This window comes from Canis lupus, chromosome 23 (assembly GCF_003254725.2).
Source record: "Canis lupus dingo isolate Sandy chromosome 23, ASM325472v2, whole genome shotgun sequence".
Classification (NCBI taxonomy): domain Eukaryota; kingdom Metazoa; phylum Chordata; class Mammalia; order Carnivora; family Canidae; genus Canis; species Canis lupus.
The window spans coordinates 41,839,908-41,854,761 of record NC_064265.1 but is presented as its reverse complement, the minus strand read 5'-3'; the positions used below and the strand labels follow the sequence as shown (position 1 = coordinate 41,854,761).

Here is a 14,854-nt window from a genome sequence, read left to right as displayed (position 1 = left end):
TATTTTTCCAGCTATGATTTGAAAATACTGTACTGGACGTACTAGAATAAGAAAATGCTGCTGAACATATTTCAATAATCTTATGGGCAATGTGGAATGCTGTATCCTGAGAAAGTAGAAAACTTCTCATGAGAATGTTTGAAATGTCACTCCGGTTCAGTTTAGATCAGAGTGCAGGTGGCTCTACAAAGCCTTTGCTGGAGGCTTTGTGTTTATACAGTTGTTGCTTCCAGGATGGTATTGATTGGTTAGGCAACTAATAAAACAAGCAGCCTTGCTTTCATCTATGTGCATTTGGGGGATTCTAAAAGATAGAAAAGTGGTTTTAATTAGGACATGTTCCTTTCACTTATTTTACTTTTTAATTCTTTTTTCTTTCTTGACCATTCCAACCCACATCCTTCTCCTATTTCAAAATTTCTCCCTGCTCATGGTTCCAAAGCCACAGATGCTTTGGAAGGCAAACGATCCTAAGTAAGACATTCTTCTTGGATCCTTAAGATAGAAATTCTTAACATTAGAAAAATCAACAACCTTTAATGTCCCTATCTCATCAATTTCTACTCAGAGTTACTCATTTATAACCTAAGGCAATATGGATCAAAGTTTCTCAGTTGAAAAGAAAATTTATAATGGAATTGATAAAAAATACCCAATATAAAATGTTCTACAATTTATATGACAACTTCAACACATGAAAGCACATTGTGCACTAAATCATTACATATATATCTAATCATATATATATAATCATTATATATATCAGTGTGTATATATATGCATATATAGATATATATGACATGTGTAGATTTTTAAATTTATGATACATTTGTATTTTTAAAATATGTTCCTCTATACTCTAGAGATTATCTTTATTTTTTTCCTCACACCTTTGTGGTATTGCTTTTTATCTCTAATTTCTATATCTCCTTTTAAACTATTCAAAAATTCACCTTTGATTTTATAATGCACATCCAAGGAAAACTAAGCACTATATTCAAAATCTAATTCAAAAATCGTAAATAGAATTTCTTGTCAGATAGCTGTAAAATATAAGCTGGGGGGGGGAGTGATTTTTTCCCCAACAAAACTTTTTAAAAAATGGAAGAAGGTGGCAAGTATCAAAAACTGACCACATAAAGTAGCACATGATACTGGAATTAAAGTGTTTCCGAAGATGAACATAAAATGTAAAAGTACTAGTGTGGATCAAACGGTAATCAGACAGCTAAGAAAATGAATTATCACATAATTACTGGACCTTTTGGCTCAAATAAGACAATTATTTCATTTATAATTCATTTACAGTATTTCAAGATTCTAAAGAAAAAGACACAAAATTATTTTGATAGCCCTTCAACTAAGCTGTTGTTGTTGCTGTTTTAAGAGAGGGGTGCAGGAGAGGGCGAGAGAGAATCCGAAGCAGGCTCTATGCCCAGCACAGAGCCAGACATGCGGCTCAATCCCATAACCCTGGGATCCTGACTTGAGCTGAAATCAAGAGTGGAACACTTAACTAACTGAGCCACCCAGGAACCCCGACCTTCAATTATATTTTTGAAATACAAGTCTTAGTATTGAAAATATTTTCTTATAATGTGATTCAATTTATTCGAATGATTTCTTTTGGAAAAGAAACCACAGATGATCAAAATTCCAACAGAGCTTCTCCCCCTGTGGTGCCAGCAGCAGCAGCAGCATCAGTTGGGAACTGGTCAGGAATGTAAATTCTCAGGCACGATCCTGGACCAACTACGTCAGAAACTCTGAGGGTGACACTCAGAAATTTGTGTTTTATAACAGCTTTCCAGAGGACTCTCATGCACTCCAGTCTGAGAAGCACTAGTAAATTGATTAATAGTATTTACTCGGGACATAAGCTGACAGTTCAAATCTCAAATTTGCTAACGATTAGCTGAGTGATTATTGTCAAATAATTCTAATATATTGTTCTTCTGTTTCCCTCTTATAAAATGGGCCAACATAGTATTATCTCATAGTGTTGTAGTAAAGATTAAATGAATTAATACATAGAGAGCACCTAGGCCATTTTTTGGATATATAGAGACAACACCCATTAACTGTTATCAATTGTTCTGTATATCAGAAGCTAAATTCTACTGAAAGTAAATGACTTGGTCAAGGTCGTACAGCTAGTATCATTCAAGGAATAAAAAAAAATCCATTTTCTTGACTCATACATAATATTTATTTCACAGCTTTGATTGGTGAAAATCACCACATTTTTTCTAAATGACCAAGTAGTAAACTAACCATATACACATACAGTATCTTTACAAAATATGTCTTAGTCTGAATCTTCACTTTGCATTGTTAATGATATGTATTGAAAAGCTATCAGCAAACTTTCAACAAAACGGTGAAGACACAGTAAGCTTTTCGTCTCTTTTTGCAAGATAGTGATAACCATATATCAGCGTTATTTCGTAATCATGATGGTTAGCATGTGTCAAAACTTATGGAAAGTTTTGTGGACAGGAAGATAAGAAGAGCAGCATCTACTATAATAACAAATAGAAACTTGTATCTCCTATGTTACATCAACAGGAAGAGAATTAAGTGGCCCTAACAGAATATGTTATAAAGTTTGGGCAAAGGAAGCAAGGAAACAATGAAAATAAGCACGCATTACTCTAATACTACTGCTTTAACAAATAAACAATACCAGAACTCACACCCTAGAGGAAGTGTTGCTGGAGCTCCTTGGTCTGTCGGTAGATTTTCTCCTTGGCAACAAAGGCTTCTTCTAGCTTTCGGGTCCAGTATCTTGAAAGGCTTCTTCACCCTGTTGGAAAAAGTGGAAAAGCACATGGTGTGTGCATACCCACTTCCTAAATGCCTTAGCCTGAAAATGGCCCACCATCTATCCTCTCCCTCTTCCTCTAGCAGAACTCAGGCATCTGGCCACACCTGACTGCAGAGAGACTGGTATACAGCTGTGCCCTCACACAACCAGCCACGCTACATTCTCTTGTCCGAGGCCAGATGCACTATCAGATAGGTGATACGTAAATGCTAAGTTTAAACATAACTATTTGCATTGTTTTTGTTCCTCATTTGTGGAGGTAAATCAGACTATCTGTTTCAAATTCTTCATCCAATAAAATAAGAAGCAAAGCCCTCTCATACATTATAGGAATATCGTGAGGATTCAATAGAGAATGCATGTTGTTTTGTTTTAGCCTATATCTGCATAATAAGAGGTCAACATACTTCTTACATGAATGTATCTGGAAAAACAGGCCTGGAGGTCAGGTAAGGAAATAGAAGGAAAGAAAATCGTGTCTGAGTTCAAGAACTGAAAGCAAAAACAAGTTTGGAGATTTGAATATTTATCAGAATTTTTTAGATAATCGTTTAATTATGAGCTCTCTTAAGCTTTTCTTCCTTAAGTTACTCTATAGCATTAAAGCTTATTAGCATTTTAATTAGAGAACATTCCCTTTCAACTTTCTGCTGTTTTAATTTCTCTAGTTTAGAAATTATATATGGCTTTAGAGCCTATGAGTTCATGACCAAAAGGCCTGTACCTCGAAAAGTGCTGTTTCTTTCTTTCCAAATGGGAATGAACGTAGGAAGCACTATCCCAAATAGTCCAGCTTACTTTCATAAGAAAGCTGTTTTAAAAAGCTGTTGTGCTTTATGTAATCCAGTGGAATATTTTTATTCCAGAGCAAAATCTTCCACTAAAGGACACTTTTCTTTTTTTTAAATTATTTTTTAAAGATTTATTTATTTGTTTATGAAAGACAGAGAGAGAGAGAGAGAGAGAGAGAGAGACAGTAAGAGGGAGAAGCAGGCTCCACACAGGGAGCCCGACATGGGACTCAATCCTGGGTCTCCAGGATCAGGCCCTGGGCTGAAGGCAGTGCTAAACCGCTGAGCCACCCGGGCTGCCCTAAAGGACACTTTTCTAAATAGACTTGTGGAATTGAATTTTTAACTCTTTATGGATTAGAAGAGAACAAATAGAATATTAAGTCATCATACTGAGCATATGCCACTCGACCTGTGCCAGTCATTGAGCATCTCAGTAACAAAGAATACATGAAGCCCCCTCCTATGGTCAGTGTAAACACTTAAAACCAAGTTACCTTCATTCTGATTCTGGATCAGATGCCTTGACCTCTGTGCCAGAAATTCTATTAATATTCAATATTAAATTATGAAAATATTTCCACCAAGCCAACGTAGTAGTGAATACTGTAGTCACAAGTTAATGGAAAAGAAAATTTTAAGGAATGTTATGATCTAGCTTGGACTGGCTGAATTCACAAAATAGATGAGAAGAAATCTGAAAATACTTTAAAATCCTAGTAGGAGAAACCTTTGTTTAGAGAATCTTGAGGGTTTGTTTGTTTTCTCTATTCATATTGAAAGTCTGCCAGAAAGTCAAGAAAACGTTCTCAAGAGAAAATAGGAAATATGTAATCGTTGAACTAAAATAGCTAGTTCAGAATACATGACTTCCTTTTAGTCAGATATCTCAGGCCTGCACACAGACCTCCCTCCCTCAAGCATCCTGGAAATGAGAAGACCACAGAGCCAGCCATGATGTTAAGCTTTACCAAATGAAGACGGATGAAGGTCAGTGGAGGGGAGGCTCACTCTGCATGAGCATCAGATTAAATACACAGCCTCCTCTCCATTCTCACCTTCTCCATTGGGCTGGCAAGATTATGCCCAAAGTTATGCTACCCCATGTGACCCAAATAAAATGGAAACTCTGAGGAGTTACATACAGGGCAAAATCAGGAAGCCACTCTAATTTTGATTTTGAATTCTCTAAAAGCTCCTGCCACACACACACACACACACACACACACACACACGACATTACTATCCTCTGCTGACATTTGCTCACCATGACACTAAGTGGCCTTCAGGATAACTCAACTCTTTTAGGGCGTTGGGCCAGCATTTTGCAGAATTTTAATAATGAATGTAAAAAGAACTCAAATAATAGTTGTTTAATAATGTAAGTTCCTATCTCCCCTCAGAAATATCTGTGCTGTTAAAAAAGAATCTTAAACTCTGATCTTTAAATCTGATGATTCTAAGAAATAGAATTCTCATTATAAAATCAGATTTCATGACAAGTGCTTGGAGACAGATATGGGGGCAGCCCCCCTCTCCACAAGTCAGACCACATAGCTGGTTATCTGGTTATGCACAAAGATTTCACCTTAAATCGGTCTGTGTGAATTACTGTAGTGAGGGGTTCCCCTCTACCAGTCCCCACCAGTACTCTTGTCAAATCCTAAATCACATACCTACCTGTCCGGGCACTCTTAAGTTCTGTACTTACCTCCCCGTGGAAGACAATCAATTCAAGGACAGGGCGCTGCCGCCACCCCAGGTGTAATTAGCATCATTTTAAATACTCAAAGCTGTATTGGCTTCGAGGACACTTTATGAGGGAATTAGTAGTGCCTGAACTTCTAATGATTCTTAATTGTATTAATTGTCAGCAGAAAGTAAATGTAGTGTCCTGTGCTATTTTAAGTATCAGGGCTTGCAATTCTATAAACAATAAAGTGGAGTACATGAGCAGGCTGGGAAGAAACTCATTTTTAAAAGTCTTAGATGTCAGTTCTAATCAGAAGTGACCCTCTCATGGTTGTTTCCAGGCAGCTAACTCAATAACCTGCCAATCTAGGAGATTTTCTTGACCAGATACAGCTGTAACTTCCAGAGTTCAAAAATCAATAACCATTTTCTAAAGGGCAAGTAGGTTGGGTTTGGAAGATATGTATACATTTTGATTCAAATAGCATCAAAATGTAAAGGTTTTTAACTAAATAAGAACAAACATACTTTGAGTACTACGTACTATGCACCAGGATTCTTCTACGCAAGTCGTCTCAGCCTTAACACAACGTTATAACTATTATTGTTATTTTACTAATATATAAACATAAGACCATCAGCAATGGAATTCTATTCCTATTCTAATTATATTTCTTCAGAAACACACAGACACACACATACACAGAAACCCACACAAATCTTTATTCTTCACCCCCCTGCCCAGGACAGAAGAAATAGGCTGCTCAGCCCTTCGTCTCTTCACTAGAAAAAATGCAGTAACGATAATGTCACCACAAAGTACATCTTTTCACCTTCTGGCCAAAGTCGGAGCAAGGAGAAGAAGAGGAAAAAAAAGGTTAAGACAAAAAAAAAAAAAAAAAAAAGGTTAAGACATAAAGACTAGTTCATACCACTTAATGGGAATTCCTTAACATTTAATAACAACAAATTTCAGACCCAGATATCAGTGAGTAAGTATTTCAGCTTTTCTATTCATTTTGCACAGATCCACAAATATATGTCTTCATGTAAGGGCGGGAATTTTGGTTTACTTAATGGCCCATTTACCTTGGGCAAACACAAGGTGCCAGAATTTGTTTCTGAGTAGTTATTTTAAAACAGTCAATATAAAACACTAGTTTTCCATAGTTGTAGGATGGCTACTATCAATATGAAAGGAGTATATTTATTTGATTTTGAATTTGTTTAGCTTGTATGCCTGTGGTTGAAGTGAACTCATGCTGTTCCGCTCCCTGTATAAAGTCGATCCACCTGTACACTAACCACGTTAAACTGGGCATTCAGATTTCTTTATGAGAATCAGAATCCCCAATACTAAACTATCAAAATAAAGATACTTTTTTTTTTTAATAATACTTTCATAGTAGATCAATGGTTGCTTGGGGATGAGAGCTGAGGAGGGGTGTGAGGGCAGGGTTACAAAAGGTACAAGAAAACTTAAGAAAACTTTTATCAGGTAAATATGGATATGTTCACTGCCTTGATTTTGCTGATAGTTTCCTGGGGACGTGGAGATATATATATCTGTGTGTGTGTGTGTGTGTGTGTGTGAAAACATCAAATTATACACATTAAATATGTGTGATTTATTACGTATCAATTATGCCTCCATATAATTATGGAAGAAACAAAATGAAAAAAAAAAAAAACAGAGGGAGAGAGACAGACAGACAGAAACTTTTCACTATTTGTTAAAGGGCAAGTAGGTCTGAATTAGGTCAGGAACGAAAATAATAAAAGACAAGCCAAGCTGCATGCTTACTGTGGTTTGTCACTTAGAGGTGATCACTTACGTGGTGAAGAAACAAGTTGAGCAGATAGTAGGAGTAAACTTTTTTGCTCTTCCTTGAAATAAAGTAAAATAGAAATCTGCATTAATGAACCCTACCTTTTATAATGAATTGGAGTGAAACTGATGATTCGTTCAAGTTCTGCTCACCAACTTCATTAACTTAATGTAATATACAATGAAAAGGACCTTACCTACCATGTTTATAATTAAAATGTAAATGTTCAGTATATCCATCTCATACTCAGTTCTAAGTACCTAAACACATCTCATGGTACAATTCACCATCTTGCAAAATTATGCAAAATAATTCTCGTTGCATGATATTATATGTGTCCTATTACTATTTGGATGTTACTATCTGTACAGATGATAAATAATAGGCGAAGACAAACCCATAATTTTGAGTATTCTGTAGGCTTTGATGTAACTGGGTTTTTTTCTTCACTCACATCTCAATTTCTTCCACGTACTTTTACCCGTCTCTTCTGCTAACTAGGACACCAACAAGCAGGAGGATGAGAGGTAACTGAAAAGAAAACTGAATTTGGACAAAAAGAAAATATAAGCAGTATCCAAAGATCTAAGAATAAAACCCCAAACATTTCAGAATGTCTTTGTTTTATTTAATTCCTTACAGAACACCACGTCTGTTAAAATACTGTTGTTGTTTTTTATTTTAATCAGCACACTTCCATCTCTTTGGCAAGTTTATCTGCAAGAGCAAGTGTCTTTGTTTATCTGCAAGAACAAGGTAAGTAGAATTGGTAATCCAAAATTTGCTTGGCCAAGTCAAGTCCTCTGGCTACAATATTCTGGTCTCTCCACTCTTTGTATGTTGGCAACTTTCATTGTCTCCCAGTTTAGGGGAATTACAGGGGCAGAACCTTAGTAAAATACACACTGATAGGAATCTAAATTGTCATTAGATTCTCTGATAAAATTTTTAAAAACACATTCAATGCAAAGGCTACTTATTTGAGATGTTAACATCTTGTGCTGTTCTCTGCCATCTGGGGTTGTTAAAAGGCATTAGAGACAGGCTCTGCACCCATTCATCCTTTGGTTTTTGAAGTTACATATACTTCCATAGTACTTGGCAAATAACCACTGCCGTTGCTCCCTGCGTGTTTCCCAGCCACCACAGCAGCCAGGGCCTTGGGACACCTTGGAATTCTACAGGATCCAATAGCTAAAGGATTAATGGACAGCATAGATAAGCTCCAAACTTCAGCATTGGCCAGCATGTTTGTTTGTTTGTTTTTAAAGATTTATTTATTTTAGAGAGACACAGAGAGAGGGTGCAAGTGGGGGTGGGGCAAAGGGAGAGACACCCCACATCTGTACCAGTTGCTAAATATTTTTAGTATCAACCCTGATCGTGATGGCAGTCTAAGTGTCCTGGGAAGAAGGTGCGTGGGTGCCTCAGTCGGTCAAGTGGCTAACTCTTGATTTCTGCTCAGGTCATGATCTCAGGTCCTGGGATGGAGACCCCTGCCAGGCTCCATGCTTGAGATTCTCTCTCTCCCTCTTCCTCTGCTCCTCCCCATCCCCACATATGTGTACACATGTGCTCAAAAAAAAAAGTGTTCTGGGAGATGAGAGAATGAGGTGATTAACTCCAACCCTGGCAATTTAAGGAAGCCTAAAAAAAGCAGTTGAAATGTGACCTAAGTCTGTAGGTAAGAGAAATAATCTTTCTTTTCCTGTCTAGTCTTTTCTCCTTTGATGTTTTCTAATTGCCCCTGTGTTAGGAATTAAAGCTGTTCATTTGCTTGTTTATGTTGGTTTGAAAGAATGGTGTGCTGAGTAAGAAGAAAGAAGTTCTGATCAAAAGTGAAGGACCTAGGGGCACTTGGGTGGCTCAGTAGGTTGAGCGTCAGACTCTTGGTTTCAGCTCAGGTCACAGTCCCAGAGTCCTGGGATTGAGCCCCAGTCAGGCTCTGTGCTCACTGGGGCGGGGGTGGGGGGGCTGCTTGTCCTTCTCCCTCCCCCTTTGCTTCATGCCTTACCTCCACCCCTGGCCTCACATGTGCAAGCGTGCATCTCTCTCTCTCTCTCTCTCAAATAAATAGTTGTACAGGAATCGTTTTAGTTCCTGGTCCTGGTCTCTTCTGGCTGGTTGAGATTAGAGCCAGGAACTTCCATGTATGTGGATATTAAATGGCTTTTGAAAACATTTGCAAATAAATGATTATTAAGGCAATTTTATAAAATCAAGCCCTCTGAACTCAGTATATTTGATATGTCGTTTCTGTATGCTACTTGTACCTACTACATTTAGGAATGTTAATGAAAAGACAAGATTTTATCCAACATTTTTATTAGACCCATAACTTAACCAAGATTTCTTTCCTGTTGTTGATACTCCTCTCTTATGCCTTGGAATATGAAAATAGTAAAGAAATAATTTTAGAGAAAAAGGAGACAAAAATTTTAGGCATAGTATTTAAAAGATTCTGTCGAGTAGGAAAGTCTAGTATAAAAAATAATAAGTCATATTTTTATACAACATTAAAATGAAAAAACTTCATTGATAGTTGCTTAAAATGTCTACAATTACATGGAATGCATAAGGGCCACCCCCTACTGTTTTCCATTCAAATGAATGGAAAGCACATGGGTAAATTACCACCTGCAGTGCATGATAGCGGACATGGTAAGCAGCTGTCACTGTAGCCCTGTAATTATGCAAGTATCTTTCCACTATTATACAATTAGAAAGACCTATCTTTCTTCTACAAGGTAATGTTTTTGTTGATGTCAAGAGCACTGAACTATCTATACTTGTTCAATCACGTATCTGAATATTACTGGGAACTTATTATTTTTTTTATTATTTTGAGAGCCCTCTGAGAAATTTCTATCATACTAAGAAAACTTATCTTATTCTAGTTAACTCTCATAAATAAAAATTTGTCAACTTTGTCTATCTTCTTTCCAGCGATCAGCCGATCAAGATGGCAGGTAAGGAATCAAACCTCTTAGAAATGCTTTTTTAGTATCATAAGTGAATCAGAGGACAGAAGTAAAAACTAAAGCACATTTATTCAATATTTTTTCCATGTCACCTTTATGACTTAAAAAATTAGATTTTAAACATCTAGAGTTTAATCAAGCTTTAAAATCTGAAATGTTTCAAGATTACCAAGGAATGGAGATTTCATTGAAACTTAGAATATCAAAAAATTATGATTTACCATAAATAAAAGTATAACATTTTGCCAAAGTTTATGAATATCAGAAGGCACTTGACTAAAAAGAGAAATGTTTTGACTTGACTCAGAGCTAATCAGTAATAGTTGCACACAGTGACTTGAGCTATAAATTTATGAGTCTCTTGTATAAGAGAAGCAGAATTGGGTGGTTGGTTGATGATACAAAGCCATAACACTTGCATGTATACTAATTGCAATTCATCTATTTCTAGTTTGGAGACTAAAAATATATATTTTATAATTCATAATCTCACTAATTATACTAGCATTTTAAATAAAGACCAACCAAATAGAAGGTCACACTGTAAACTAAGAGTCACTCCTAAATGCTGCTAACCAGATTGAGGATTTGAACTTAGCATACATTAGAAAAGCCTGAATTTCAAAACAAGTTCAATATCATGTGCTAATAAAACCTGTATTTACCACTTGATAGAATCAACTGAAGAGGTTGTTTTTTAATGTACTTAATTTTTCCCTATCTCTATTCCTTGAATTCTTTAAGTCAAATGAAAGCCACGTTTACTGCCATGTGTCATAGATTTGATGTTCTTCATTCCTGCAGCTACTGCATGAGCACTAGCCCTTAAAAATCTTCTATCTCTGTATCAAGAAGGAATTTTTGTTTTTAAAGTAGCAGAAAAACCTGGAGCTCTTGGGTGTCTTAGCTGGTTAAGCGTTCAGCTCTTGGTTTCCGCTCAGGTCATGATCTCAGGATCGTGAGATTGAACCTTGTGTTGGGCTCTCACCCAGAGTGGAATCTGCTTGAGATTCTCTCTCTCTCTCTCTCTCTCTCTCTCCTTCTGCCCCACCCCCCACTCACACACAGTCATGCACACATGCTCTCTCTCTCTTAAATAAATAATTTTTTTTTTTTTTTAAGTAGCAGAAAATCCAAACAGGCTTGAGCCCAAAAGGTTTCTACTGCCCAAGGTAACTAAAAAGTCCTGACACAGATCTGGTTTTAGGAGTCCATCTCTCACTACCTCTTGGCTCTGCACTCCAACATCAGCTTTGTGTCCAACCTGGCAGTTTTTTCAAGGTGGTACTATGGTCTCTACCGGTTCTAGGCTTGGAACCAACAGTCCCAGGTTCATAAAAAGAGAACTATTCTTTTCCAGAAGTTTGAGCTAAAATCCTGTAAAATCACTCTCTTTGGTTGAAATTACATCATGTAACCATCCTCAAATAGTTAAGACACAGTGTCTTCTGATTGGTCAGGACTGACTCATTGCCTACCTCCAAAGCTGCAAAGGAATCAAATATGTCAGAACTATGGTGCTTGGCTGGCTCAGTTGGAAGATCATGCAACTCTTGAACTCTGGGGTGGTGAGTTTGAGCCCGACTTGAGTGTAGAGATTACTAAAAATAAGTAAACTTTAAAAAAAATATCAGAATTGCATGGACCCACAATAAAAAAAGAAATGATTCTTTCTGGAGCCACATTATCTAATAGGAATATATTGTAAACTATGTATATAATTGTATATCTTCTAGTAGCCACATTTTAAAAAGTAAAAAGGAATAGATGAGGTTAATATATAATTATAAGATATAACATTCTTTAATCCAATATATTCAAAACACTATTTCACCATCTTATCAAAATTTTAAAATTATTAAAATTATTTCCATTCTTTCATTAAATTTAGAGTACATTTTCAAAATTCAGTGCATATTTTACACTTGCAACATAAATCAATTAAAAATTCATTTCCTCCATTGCACTAATCTTATTTTGAGTGTTCAATGCCATATGAGGCTATTGATCACGAAGAATGAAACGATATGGATCAAGCACCACACCTCTGAAGTCCAGAGGGCACTTGAGGTACAATGTTATCAAAAGAAAAATGAATGCTACCAATTGACAAAACAGGATATATACTATAGCTTCCTTAACCCAGTTTCTTGTTTTTGGTCTCTCCACATTCTGGTACTACCAATAAGCAGACCAACAAAATGACGAAGAAGCGAAACAATGTAGACTATAATTTAAATCTGTTTATAGGTCAGCCCAATTTATTTTTTCTAAACTAACTTGTTACCTTTTTCTGCATCTAAATTCCCCCAGCCTGAGAGTTTTCATTTCCTACTGCCACATATTTCTTAGTTATCTCTGCAGGGGTGGGTGTCATTTGCAAGGGTTTAAATGGTTTAGGGAACATGTGGAAACATGGGGGCATTTTTAGTGGTTTCAGTGAGTAGGGTTTTCTATCCTGATGTTTAATAGGCAGGAGCCAAGGATGCTAAACATTCTGCAATGGGTTGAAAAACCCTGCAGAAGAAGACTATTTTAATCAAAATACCGATAATGGTCCCAAGTAAGAAACACTCACTGGTGTACTGATGACAAGGTCTTTGTGGGGCAGGAATTTGTTGAATTTGCTGATTTCCGTGGTGTAAATACTCCCACAATGGCTAAATTCAAGCTATGAGCATGCAATTAAAAAAAAAGTTACAAATATTTTGTTGAATATGGGTTCTAATGCCTTGAAATATGCAAAAATATATGCATCATAGTGACTTTCACCAGAATAATTAAAAATTCAGGATATCCAACAAATTCACAATGATGATTATGATTATCCAATATAGGGGACTGAGATTGGAAAAGCAAATTAAAAGTTGATGTTATTTAATGTTTTAAGTTTTAATAAAGAAATAAAGAGAACATAGTAGTGCAACACTTGCATGTATACATATGTGCATATATATAATTTCAGTAAAACTTCTAAAAAAGCATTGATAACTGTTATATAATTTTGGATGGAGACAGAAATGATCTTTGAAGTTGCCTCATATTCAGTTTCCTTCTCTCTGCTTCATGAAACATGAAAGAGATGCTTCCCATTGAGAAATATATTTTCTTCCATCTAAAACTTTCAGTTTTAAACTTTAATATTTAATCTACTAAATCCTGGTTTACTCTGTATCCTGTCTGAAACTTAAATCCATGTAAAGCTTGAAAAAATAAAACACCCAAATGCTATACATTTAAAGAACTTCCTTAATTAACTTCATAAAATCAATAATTTTGAAAATGTTTGTGTTTTAGCAATTTTTACCCTAGTTGTCTAAAGATTTCAAATTTTTGTAATGCTAAGAACATAGTTTCATGATTTTTAAAAACATTTTATTTATTTGAGAAAGACCATGAGCATTGGGGTAGGGAAGGGAGGGAAGGGGGAGGAGAGGGGAGAGAAAGGGAGGGGAAAAGAGGGAGGGACACCAGCGAGGGGGAAGGAGAAACAGACCCCTGCTGAGCAGGGAGCTCAATGAGGGGCTCAATCCCAGGACCCTGAGATCACAACCTGAGCCCAAGGTAGATGCATAACTAACTGAGCCACCCAGGCATCCCCATAGTTTCATGATTTTTATACTTAAAATTTAACTTAAGAAAAGTTTGCATTTATGATAATACATGATGAAAAAGATTGACTTACGAATACTTGAAAATGCCAACATTTCTCAATTTAATAAGGAAGTACATAAACCTATGTTTTAAAACTATTATATCTGGATTAAATATAAATTGGTTTGGATTTTTATATCAATTTAGAAATGCATGCAATTATTGAAATAGTGATAAATTGGTGTAGTATTTTCTCTTAAGAAATTAGGTCCCCCGAGGATGAAGCTCATGTTCATTGCCAGTACTGTCAAAATAAATATGTTTTTGGATTTAGAGAAGTATTCTTATCAAGAAGACAATCCAGGATTTTTACTATGAAATAAAATACTTGCCATCATAGAGAAAACCAGAAACATGACATCATAATGCCCCCTATTGTTTAAAATGGGGTATGCATTGGAAATAGCTCCCAATATATACAAATAAATGGACATTTTGGTAACTTGTGCTGACATTCAAAACAACTACAAACATGGGGAAGAAAAGTCATCTGGACTCTTAAGAGAGCACTTCCAAACAATTTAAGATTCATAACTTGAATAATCTGCCCATGAAAAGGGGAATTCTAAGAACTCCAGAAGACACAGATTAAAATCCCATTGTGTGGGAATAACAGTAAATTTATTTCAATGTCTATTTTTAATTAATATGCTTAAGTATTTGTCATCTCTTTATATTAATGAACCTAACAGACACCATACCTGCCTCCAAATACTCAAGCATCATATATAAAAATAGCTAAAAATTCAGGTTAACCCTGTGGAAAGAGAAAGATGTGATAGATGGACTGGCCACATGATGGCAACATTTCACCATATAAATGCAAATAAGCCAGAATTTGACAGTGGAAATCCCCCTGATTTAAAGGAAGTGCTTAAAATAAGGAGTAAATAAAGGCCCACTTCCTCTATAGCACTTTATTACTTTTATAGTACTACTTTATTTTCTCCATAGAAAAGGAAATATTATCTAAAATCCTACTCACTATCTCCATTTCAGTATGGAGATAGTAATTTTATTTTGTGGCTGAACAGGTCAATTCCCACATAGAATCTGGTTTACATGCAAGGCATACTTTAT

At 36.0% G+C, this 14,854-nt stretch overlaps 1 long non-coding RNA gene across 1 annotated transcript in view; it reads right to left on the bottom strand.

The window, feature by feature from the left end:
- LOC125753458 (uncharacterized) overlaps window positions 1-14,854 on the bottom strand; it is a 61,744-nt gene that overhangs the window by 20,131 nt on the left and 26,759 nt on the right. Inside the window, exon 2 of the long non-coding RNA XR_007405353.1 lies at window positions 2,697-2,806. This is a non-coding gene — a long non-coding RNA (uncharacterized LOC125753458). The remainder of the gene's footprint in view (window positions 1-2,696; window positions 2,807-14,854) is intronic.